The following is a 12,501-nucleotide window of genomic DNA, read 5'->3' on the forward strand; positions in this document are numbered from 1 at the left end:
ACCGCAGCGTTCCCCCTTATAGGACCCTTCCTGTTTGTGGGAATTCATTCACACTTTTCCTCAGGCTATGTTCATTCCCAGCAAATTTCAATCCTCTGGGCTCAGGACGGCTCTGGTGACCCTCAGACACACCGGCCTTGAGTCAAGCCTACCAAGAGCCCAGGCTCCTCGACTCCCACAACACCCACCTCAAGGTGTCTGCCATTTTTATTCTAACCAGTTATTTTTAAAGGCCTTCAAATAGACACAATTAAACAAGGAAGCAGCACTGAGGGCTGACTGCGTAAACACTATAATCAGAAGAGATTTCGACTTGGAACTGATACTGACTGGGTTGAACGCTAAAATTTTGATGGGATTGTATTCTCAACAAAACCACTAACCTGGCTTGAAAACACTATAATTTTTCAATTTCTGAAACAACCGCTAGGCCCCCAAACTTGATCAGAAACAAGCTACGAAATTTGTATAACCCCCACGGAAGGCCTCTGCAGTGCCAACTCGAGATGGAGTCTAGAAGTCAAAGGTAAGAGGGAGAAGTTCCTAGAAGTCAAAGGTAAGAGGGAGAAGTTCCTAGAAGTCAAAGGTATGAGGGAGAAGTTCCTAGAAGTCAAAGCCAAATGCTCAGAGGACAAGGCATAAGAGAGGCCTCTTCAGTAAAAAAAAAAAAAAAGAGAGAGGCCTCTTCAGGGCTCCTGGACACAGGCTGAAATCCATCCACCATTTTTCAAGCCCTCAGAGTCTCCTCTGGTTGTGTGTCCACCCTCCACCTCACACAGTCATCAAGTGCGCTCACAATTCCCCTCCCATTCCACATGAACACATACTTATTGTTGGCTTTTTTTTTATTATCCTATCTGTGATATTTTGAGAGGATGTATAATAAGGTATATGTTTGACATATCAAACATGGAGCTTCTAGCAAGTTTTATTTTTAATTGCTAAGTAGGGTAGGACTTCATCTCACAAAAAAGAAACAAAAAGAAAAACATGGTCAAAAACTACCACCAAAGAATTCTAGGCACTTATCTAAGGAAAAATTCCTTAGTACACATAGCTTACAGCCTGTGCCATTTTGAGCTAATGTTGTTTGCACATGCACACACATGCGCACAGGCACACTGCCCAGTTACCATCATGTGATAACGCTACTTGTCTGGGGTAGATGGTTTGCCCCTGGAGAGCTTGTAATCTGGGCCAGGATCGTTGTGAACGCTGAAATAACGAATGCACAATGGCATAAAACACAAGAAGGTCGACCTCACACTTAGGCTGAGGTTATACCATCAGTTGGGCAAATCCTAAATGATCAGGCAAACCAGAAAGATAACGAAATCCATGACGACGCAGCCATGGTAAACATCCATGCATTCCTGGTGGTGTAGCATTATGATGAAGAAGCGTTCAACCCTTGAAACTGGGCCCTCTGCACACTTTAACGACTCCTGGAATCAAGTCTCCTACAACTCCGTGGCCTGTGGTGGTTTGGGGCCCGTCCATCTGCCTGGGGATTCCTTCTTTCATTGTTGCCAAGCTCATTTTAAAATGTCCCTGTCAGCTATCTCCATCTTCTCCCTCTACGAGGTTGGCATCACTTTCCTGCCTCCCACGTACCTCAGCAGTATGTATCCACCACGATGCCATTTTTGGTTGCCTGCTTGATTAGCGGTGCTCAACAGTTTGAGAAGCTGTCCTACAATTACCCCCAGATAATCATGACAGCAGCAATTCTTTTTTTATTTCTGTGGGCTACCACGTTTAAATGTAACAGCACGGCCACCGGATGGCTTTGCATCATATGGACCTAGCCTATCCCTGTGAAGTCGTATGCCTAGTTAATCTACTCTGTTTATTGTTGATATATATTCTATAAAGACATATTGACTCCTACCCAGTGAGCACCATAATTACACTGAGGGTATAGTGTAGGCAGCCAAAGCTGTTTTGTCTTTTTTAAGTACAATTTACTAACTTTTTCTGTTTGCCATCAAAAGAAGATGAGTGTCTTTCAGACTGTCGCACTCCACAGCTCCGAAGTACGGCACCCATGTGTAATCTCCATCCTCGGGAGGCAGGAGCAGAGGTGCTGCTGTCTGAGGTTCCCCTGGGCTGCTTATGAGACTTGGTCTCCAAAAACGAGAGAGAGAGAGAGAGAGAGAGAGAGAGAGAGAGAGAGGAGAAAAAGGGAGGAAGCGAGAGACAGAGAGACAGAGAGGGAGGGAAAGAGAGAAAGAGAGAGAAACTATAGCAACACTCATTTCATCTAAGGATTTTAAATGCATTATTATTAGAAAAAAAACCCTGTGTCCTTTCATCTTATATACTATTTACTTTTAAGGCAAAAGAACACACTTAATGAGATGCGCTTTTAATTGAATACATTTTTGTCTATTATGGGCATGGCCCTTTGATACCATGTGTGTTTAAAATCCCCCATCCTACTAGAAATATCTTTCTTTTTTCCAAATCAAGAGAATTATCTCTTCTCAGAAAAATATTCTTGTGCAGAGCAAAGCAATCATCTCATTAGCTAGAATGTGAAACGCGACAGATGACAGGACCAACAAGGAACAAACACACAGTCACCCAGGAAGAATGCGCTTGCGTGCGAGAGCTTATGCATCGCTGCTGTTTAAGAGACCCAGTTTGCGGAGCGGCAGAGGGCAACATCCGTGTGAAGTCTTTCCTGTTCGGGTGTGGGGAGGTGTGAGCTGGGCTTACAACTTTCCTCCTCGTAAGTCTTTATTAACATATTTCGTCCTGGGGAGAACAACCGTTTTCACTCGAACGTATCTCAACGACGGCCACTGCATCACCATTACAGCCACCAGCAAACGGATTCACTGCAGTCCGTCCAAAAGTTACAAAAGCTGTTTCTGAGTCCTTGTTTGTACCCACCATTTTAGGATTACATCAGAACTCAAGTATGCAGGACTTGAACCGACTTCAAAGACCAAGCAGAGACTTCAGCGAGTTTAACGTTTTTCTTTTATTGGTTCGTGTTTTCCATTTGGCTCCCATATCCTGTTCTAGCTTGATGCTCCTTCTAGAATTTCCCCCACAAACCCTACAGCTTTGGGGGGTGAAACACGCTGATTAATAATACCGTTGTGGGGGCTGAGCATTTTAGCAGCCTATGCCTCCTGCTTGGAACAATTAAATGTCTGAATATCTGCTGGTTTTTTCTAACCATGTCTAGCATCATACTGAACATGGCAGAATGCATCTTACATGGAGGTCTAAATGCATTCAACCAAGAAACACTTGTGGGGTATGGTGACACTGTTATCTGTTGCCAATACAGTTAATCACCCAGTGCAAGCCTTTCAATGCAACAGAAATAGGAGATCTATGTTTTCCTAATTAGTTTGTCTCCCAGTAAAACAATAAAGTAAAAATAGACCATTTTTGTGACTTCTAAAAGTCCCAAATAGTGCATAAAACAATAGCAATATGGCTCTAAAAACCAGACAGTCATACGCCTCCGCGGCCCTTCGTGACAATACGCAGGAGTGGTAACTATATGGTTCAGACCTACATAGAAACCCCGAAGTTTACATCTGCAGTGGTTTTGCCGGCAGACACTATGTCTAGGAATAGCTCAGTAAATTTAGGTCGGTGGTGTGATACAGCCATCGTCTCAGTGAAGATGGAACGAACCGAAAATTACCTGTGTCCCTCACCTGCCAAGCTTGTAGCAGATCCCTATGGTGCTAGGGTGTTCTGATGAATTCTAGGGTTCACGTCTCTGCACGCTGTCATGTTAATGTCAGCAGATGCCGACTCAGGGCATTTGTGCCACATGGTCAGCCCAGACGTCAGTGGGTTTCAGACTGCGCAAAGGCTGTTTGGGTGGTTCTCCTAAATTCTAAAAACTGTGGATTACAGAGTGCAGCAGAGTTAAAGCCTTCAGAGCTCCTGGAATTCCAGTTGATAAAGAACTCAGTCCGCTGACCTGGAGCACAGTGTTTATGTGTCGTTGGGCAAAGGGTCTCCCTTAGCTGGATTTCTACACGCTGTAGAAGATGGAAAAAGCACCTCGTAGGTCTGTGTTGTGGGCTCAGCAACCAGCACCCACCACCCCATTCGAAGCACTACTTGCCCGCACCTTCGCTATCTTAATTCTCAATTGTTTGAAAGTTGTACATACGCTTTAAGACCTTCCAGGCATGCTGTAATTCCATCATGTTTCCAAGAGCGTGGTGATTAACCATTAGGCAGCGAAAAGGTAATTTTAGTATATTAGGTATTAGGTACCTGTTATTAGTGTTTGACCAACACAAAAGAATGACATGTGTTCTTCAAAATAATTTCTTTTAAATCTTTGTTTGGTTTGGTTTTTCGAGACAGGGTTCCTCTGTGTGACAGGCCCAGCTGTCCTGGAACTAGCTCTTGTAAACCTTGACCTTGAACTCACAGAGATCCGCCCACCTCTGCCTCCCCGAGTGCTGAGATTAAAGATGTGTTCCACCGTGGGCTTCAAAACAATTTTTTAAAGGACAGTGGAAAAGCCTATGTGTAACTCACTTATGTGTAACTCACTTAAGGCTATTGTTTTCATAATTTTAAAATATCTTTTCCAAGGTATCATGGTCTGGTTTTTCTAATATTTATTGGAAATTACTTAAAAAAATAAAATCTTAATTCAGCATTGTATTCCTCTATTCCTCCCACCCCCGTGTGTGCTCATGTATGTTCATGTGCAGGTGTGTGCGCACATGTGTGTTCCCATAGAGGCCAGAGCAGCGCAACATTTGCCTTCTGCTATTGCTCTCTGCCTTGTTTTCTTGAGCTGGGTCTCTCCCTGAGCTGGGAGCTCATCGTATTGCCTGTCTTACCTCCCAAAGCTGGGGTTACAGGTGTGCACAACCACGCCAGACTTTCACGTGGTGCCAGAGATGAAGACTCGGGTCCTTGTGATCCCGCTGAGCTATCAGCAACTCCTTCGTGACTTCTTCCTGAGCACCCATCATAGTTTTCAGGGCCTCTAACGTGTGCTATTAACAACAATATTCTCATTTTACTAAGGGAGCTGAGGGAAAGGTCCAAAATGATGAAATTTGTTGCTTGTTCTTTTTTGTGGTCCCACACAGAGTGGCTGACATAGTTGTGGTCAGAACTAATAACAGCTAGATTTCTTTACTAAAGATGATGGCACTGATAATAATGGGCATTGATACCTTGACTTAATTGGGATCATCTTGGAGATTGGTGAGTGTGTATGCACAGCTCTGGGAATGTCTGGGAATGTGGGAAACAGGGTGCCCAGACCCGAATAATCACACAGAAACCATATTAATCACAAAACTGCTTGGCCTATTAGCTCAGACTTCTTATTAACTAACTCTTACATCTTAACCCATTTTTATTAATCTGTGTATCACCACGAGGCTGTGGCTTACCAGTAAGGTTCTTGCATTTGTCTCCTCCGGCAGTTACATGGTATCTCCCTGGCTCCACCTTCTTTCTCCTGGCATTCAGTTTAGTTTTCCCTCCTAGCTCTATTCTGCCTTGCCATAGGCCATAGCAGCTTCTTTATTAACCAATGGTAATAAAACATATTCACAGCATACAGAGGGGAATCCCACATCAGAGTAAAATCTTTACAAGTGTTTGGGTTTCCTAAGATGCAATACTTGGCTTTAGATTTAAACATTAGTTCTTGACCTGAGGATACTGGCTGGGAAGACATGTTTTCTCTGTTAATATATTATTTAATAATACAATGCTTATGCGTGCAAATTTGTGAGGTGGGAAATAAGATCATTAAAATCAGTATCTAAAAAGATATTGTTAGTTGATGGATCCAGAAACAATTGTAAAAAAAAATGTATCATTTGAAAGTTAATTCAAAGATTTCAAACTCATTTAACACAGACAGGGTCAGTGTGACCTCTGTGATAGAGGGAAAGGCAGGTAAAAACAGATGTCCTAGTTGTCCTTCAGAAGCTGGTGAGATAAATGTAACTGTTAGGAATTTGGGTTTTGTTTTAAAGTTCACATTACCACTCTTTTTAATTTATTTTATTTTTTGTGCATTGGTGTGAGGGTGTGGGATCCCCTGGAACCGCAGTTAACAGTTGTGAGCTGCCATGTGATGTCACAGACTCACAGAAATGGGTTAAGGTTAAGAACAGCTAGGAATGCACCCAAGTCTTCAGCCAAGCAATATCGTAATTAATATAGTTTCTGTGTGATGTTCGTGCCTGGGCGCCAGGGAATGAACGAGCAGTCTGTTTACAGCCACATGGTTGCTGGGAATTGAACCCGGGTCCTCTGGAAGGGCAGCCAGTTCTCTTATCCTCTGACATCTCTCCAGTCCTAGAGTTTAAATTCTTTAAAATTAAAACAAATTCTTTTTCTGTGTATATGCGAGCACCTGCATGAATCTGTGCACCACGCGTGGGCTGCTGGTGCTTTGATTTGCTACAGCTGATGCCTAGGGATGTAAACGTTTCCTTAATGTCTTCCAGCCATTTTGCACTCCATATCTCAAATGCAAGTTTTTGTTAAAGTGTTTGATAGAAAGGGCTAACTTTCTTACATCTGTCTAAATGACTTAAAGATTTATTTTTAGTGTGTGTGTGTGTGTGTGTGTGTGTGTGTTTTGTCTCCAGGAGCCAGAAGAGGACAGCAGATCCCCTGGAGATGGAATTATCGCTAGTTGTAGCCAGTCCAGTGTGGATGCTGGGACCCAGGTTGGGGCAATCCGCAGAAGCAGCAAGCTTCTCTCCAGCCCCCACACAAACAACTTTAAAGGAATGTTTCAGTAATAGAACCTAGGATAGGCGTGTCTGGTCTCACTTAGCTTTACATACTGGAGAAGGAAGGCAGGTATGTGGGGGGCTAGTGTGAATTCGCTGTTCCCGAGGAAATGGTCACTCATTTTCATTTATTTTATCTGTTTTGCTAAGTGACAATGCTATCTCTCTTTAATACAAAGTCGGTATTGCTGCTGTCAAGTCTGTGCCTCTCTGCCTTGGTGTCATATCCATGACGTTAGCAACACTGACCTGTGTGTGGCACCTGCTCCCCGTGAACGTCACCCCCGGTTCCCACCCCTGCCTCACAGCAGCTAGTAAACTGCTCTAGGAATTTCCTTTCCAAGGCCCCAGAGGAGACACACTGCACTTCTCCCACTGCTCACAGCAGCTGATGCAGCCCGGTGCTGCCAGAGAAAGGTGTTCAGGCTTATCAGTATACTGTCAGCTAACGAAGCCCTTACACAGGAGCCCTGCTCTGCGTTGTAATTAGTTGCTACCAAACATGGCAGTCCCCTGCAGGGAGCCAGTGCTTTGTCGGTAAGGTAATGTATATAGAATGTTGTTTTTCAAGATTCACTGAAGGTGAGGGAGCTGAGCTATTCTGAGGCAGTCTCATTACACATTTGATTTAATCTGAAAATGGCCTGATGTAGCCTTCCCACGAGAGCATGTGTTAGCGTCGGACTGTGTTAGAAGGACACTGTACCTCGCTGTTGGGGAACATTATTTTCAGGTGTGTGACTTTTGTTTACGCTGCATTTGTTCAACTGTGTGAAGCTGCGTCACTGTGCCTGTGTGAAACACCTGATGGTCCTGATGAACAGCCAGGGGCAGGGCTGGCAGGCAGAGAGGATAAACAGAAGGAGATTCGAGACTGAGGAGAGGAGAGGAGGACACCAGGGGCCAGCCAGCTACGCAGCAGGCCACGGAGAAGGATGCAAAGAAAGGTACACAGGAACAGAGCAAGATTAAAGCCCAGAGGCAAAGGTAGGTGGGATAATTTAAGAAAAGCTGACTAGAAACAAGCCAAGCCAAGACTGGGCAGTCATAACTAAGAATAAGCCTCCATGTGTGATTCACTGGAGATCTGGGTGATGGGCCCCTCAAAAAGCCAAAAGAACAAAAGTATATCACAATATTCCACTACTTTGTTTTGATCAAGGAAGAATTAAGGAGTTATGTCACAAATTTAGAAAGTGATTATGATTTGTTCTCTAAGCAAAAGAGTAACTGTGGAGGCTAACGAAGGGATGGCGATTCTCTTCATTTAGCCTGGGGCTTTTCGGTGAGCTGCAGTATTAAAATCCTGAGCTTAACAAAAGTCTTTATGAATCAGTTCATCCGAAACATTTAGCCAGTAAGAATTTAATTTCACACCAATAAAAATTAAGAGGATAGGTTTATTGGGTGGTGTTTGCATGTGTTTAGAGGATACTTAGTGTGCCCTAAAAGATGATAGGCCAGCCCCTGCCGCGGTGAGACCCTGGCCGGAACGTGTTCACTTTACACACACCAGAGAGGACTGGCATTCAACACAACAGTTTTCAGTTCACTGCACTGACTAACAGACTACAAACAGCATCCTCCAAGCTCTCTAGCAATGCTACTTTGATTGAGGTGGTCTGTATAAAATATAATTATTTATATTCATAATTGACCCCTTGAGGTTTCTGTTGACACTGTTCCTAGGGAGATGTGAACTCGCCCCAGATATAGGATAGCAAGAGACAACTGAAGTCCAACCTGGTGAACTAGTGAGTTTCTTGGGACTTTTTAAAGGAGTATGGGTGCGGGGTTCCTTTAAGGATCAGAACTGACTCTAAGACATCTGCATCACCAATACTCCCCCCCCCCCCAGCAGTACTCCATTGTGTAAATGTACCGCACTTTCTTTACCCATTCTTTGGTTGAGAGCACTTAGGTTGCTTCCAGGTTCCAGCTATTAAAAATAATGCTGCTATGAGCACAGTTGAGCAAACGTCCTTGTGGTGTGAGTATACATCACTTGGGTTACGCTAAGAGGGGCATCCCTGGATCTTAAGATAGATTGATTCCCAATTTTCTGAGAAACTGCCATACGGATTTTCTGATTGGCTGTGCAAGTTTGCATTCCCACCAGCAATGCAGAACTGTTCCCCTTATTCCACATCCTCTCCAGCATAAGGCGTCATCAGTGTTTTTGATCTTAGCCATTCTGACAGGTGTAAGATGGTATCTCAGAGTCATTTGCATTTTCCTCATAGCTAAGGATGCTGAACAATTCTTTAAATGCATCTGGCTATTCAAGATTCTTCTATTGAGAATTCTCTATTTAGATCTGTACCCCATTTTTAATGGGATTATTTGGTAGTTTGCTGTCTAGTTTCTTGAGTTCTTTTATATATTTTGGACACCAGTCCTCTGTCAGATGTGGGGTTGGTGAAAATCTTTTCCAATTTTGTAGGTTGCCATTTTGTCTTATAGACAGTGTTCTTTGTGTTACAGAAGCTTTTCAGTTTCAGAAGGAACCATTTATTAATTGTCGATCTCAGTGTCTGTGCTACCGATGTTCTGTTTAGGAAGTGCTCTCCTGTGCTAATGTTTTCAAGGCTACTTCCCACTTTTTCTGCTATCAGCTTCAGTAACTGGATTTACGTTGAGGCCTTCGATCCACTTGGACTTGAGTTTTGTGCATAGGGATAGATATGGGTCTATTTGCAATCTTCTACATGCCCTCATTCAGTTTTGCCAGCATGATTTCTTGAAGATGTTTTCTTTTTTCCATTGTATATTTTGATTAGTTAAAACTCAGTTGTTCAGAGGTGTGTGGATTTACATCAGGGTCTTCAGTTCAGTTCCATTAACCCACATGTCTGTTTTTATGCCAATACCAAACTGTTTTTATTACTATAGTTCTATAGTAGAACTTGAAGTCAGGAATGGTTATGCCTCTACAAGTTCCTTTATCGAACAGGATTGTTTTAGCTATCCTGGTTTTTTTGTTTTTTCCGTATGAAGTTGAGTATTGTTCTTTCAAGGACTGTGAAGAATTTTGTGTTGGGATTTTGGTGGAAATTGCATTAAATTTGTAGATGACTTTTGGTAAGATTGCCATTTTTACTATGTCAATCCTACTGATCCATGAGCCTTGTCTTGTCCCTGATTTTAGTGGAGTCACTTTGAGTTTCTCTCTGTTTAATTCTAAGAAGAATTTGGCAATATTTCTTGTTTCTATTGTGTAGAACAATTTGAAGAGTATTGATAGTAGCTCTTTGAAATTCTGGTTGAATTCTGTGCTGAATCTATCTGGCCTTGGGCTTTTGTTTGTTTGGGAGACTTTTAATGACTGTTTCTATCTCCTTAGGGGTTATGGATCTATTTAAATTATTTTTCTGGTCTTGATTTAATTTTGGGGCATGGTACCTATTTGGAAAGTTGTTTCTTTTAGATTTTCCAATTTTGTGGAGTCATGTTTTTGAACTTTTTTTTTGGTCCAGCCTAGCTGGTGTTCTGTAAGCATCTTGTACCTTTATAGGCATGTCCTTCTTTAGGTTGGGAAAGTTTTTCTCTATGATTTTGTTGAATATGTTTTCTGTGTCTTTGAGCTGGACTTCTCCTTCTTCTATCCCTATTATTCTTAGGTCTGGTCTTTCCATGGTGTCCCAGATTTCCTGGATGTTTTGTGTTAGGAATTTATACTGGATGCAACATTTTCTTTAAGTGATGAATCTATTTCTTCTATCATAACTTCAATGCCTGAGAGTCTCTCTTCCATCTCTTGTATTCTGTGCCTATGTAGGCTGCTGGAGTTGCAGGGGAGGACTGGCCACAGACAGGATGTTCATGTGCCTGCATGCTGGCTAGTGGGAACCATACCAGAGCAGTGGAGTTCTACCAGAGGTGGAGGCAGGGCCCAGTTGCTAGGTGCTAGTTTGGGAAGGGGAGCGGCACAGGCTGTGCCCTGGGTGTTAGCCTCTGGGCTTCAGGGCAGTCCAAACTGGGAGGCAGGTCACTCACCTGTTTTTCCAACTGGTGTGGTTTGTGCCTGTGTAGTCTGTTCGGGTTATGGGGAGGGCTGGCCATGCGGAGGATGTTCAGGTGTGTAGGGCTGGGCAGCAGAGTGGGTCTTGGTGGGACAGAGTCCAGTGGGCGGCAGGGGTGGGAACACAGCCTGGAGGCAGGTCTCTTCCCAGTTTGCCAGCTGGAACTTCAAGAGCTTTTAGCACAATTGAGGCACGTGACTACCAGCAGCTTTCAAAGTAACCAAGAAAGATACATTTGGAGAAACAGGAAAGGGGTAGTGAGGATGGGTGACTTAGCTGGTCTGTCCTAGCTGGAATTCAGAAGGGATGTCTTATGTCAACATTATGTCAACAAATCAAGAAACTTACTTGATACCATATTTTCATGTTATTATGTGTGATGATGTTGTCTCTGAATTAAAGATATTCCACTGAATAAGTGAAAATGGTTGATTTTGGAAAGTACAGTAACAGTGGGCCGCAGGAGGGCAGAGGTCTGTGGTCCTTCATTATAAAGTCACCTACAACGTTTGATTCATTTTGAGATTTATTTTGTTTTAAAAGTGTGTACAAGTGCAAGCCTGTGTGCATGCGTGCACTTGAGTGCAGTTACCAGTAACGGCCAGAAGAGGGCAGGAGATTCCCCCTGTAGGATGTTGTGAGCCACCTCGCATGGGTCCAGGGAGCCCACGTCTGGTCCAAGAGCGGTACATGCTCCTAAGCACCAGGCCATTTCTCCAGCCCCTCGAGCCCTATGTGTTCCAGTTCTTTCACTGAGCACATAAGCTCTTATGCCCCCTTTCTCTTTTAATGACAGAAAATGGAACCAAATTCAATCTCAGTTTAAAGTTCCCTGTTTTCTGGGTCAGCTGAGGACTCTCCTCAGAGTCCTGTCCTTCCTTCTCTGCAAAGCAAATGTCCCTTAATTCAGAAAGAAATTTAAAATAATTAATGAACAGTGCATAGTTCCATTATGGAATATATAGATGGAGTTATAGAAATTCTAAATAATATAAAGACGGCTGCATATCAAATATTTACTTCATGAGTGGGTGAGAGCAGTGGTTTCTCAGTGCGGCTAAAGGGAGTTGTGCGTCTTGCTGTGTTGTTCATGACACCCACTTGGAACTCTGGAAGACTTGAAGTTTTCTCTGTTTATATTTAGCATATGTACACAATGACTCATTTCTTTGCTCCAATAAGCTAATTTTTTAAATTTTATTTTGGTTTTGAGTCAGGGTTGCATTTTGTAGCCCTGGCTAACCTGGAACTTGATATGTAGACCAGGCTAGCCTGGAACTCACAGAGGTCCTCCCAGCTCTGCCGTCAGAGCTCTGCCCCAGTGCAGTGATAGGCATGCGCCACCACGCCTGGCCACTACCTCCAGCTCAGGCCCTGATCTGCTGCCTGGAGACCCTGCCACGTCACCTTCCTGAAGTGAAGTGTATGCACATGGTTTAGTGGGTCATATTTTCATTCTTTTCCATATTGGAGATGTCAGACAACTCCGGAGCTGAAGCGCTGAGGATGCTCCGTGCACGGCTGCATAGCGTGCACCGGGCGAGAATGCTACCGTGTGTCCGTCTGCATTCCTCCCCATGCATGTTCTTCACTCCGCTCAAGCCCATCCGTGCCTGGCTGGGTGTCCCAATCGCCCGGACCCCTTGAAGCAGTTTGTGATCTAGAGTCAGGGAGTTAGCCAGCGCCAGGCGTACTAGTCTCCTTCATAGAATGTA

This window comes from Microtus pennsylvanicus, chromosome 2, assembly GCF_037038515.1.
Source record: "Microtus pennsylvanicus isolate mMicPen1 chromosome 2, mMicPen1.hap1, whole genome shotgun sequence".
Classification (NCBI taxonomy): domain Eukaryota; kingdom Metazoa; phylum Chordata; class Mammalia; order Rodentia; family Cricetidae; genus Microtus; species Microtus pennsylvanicus.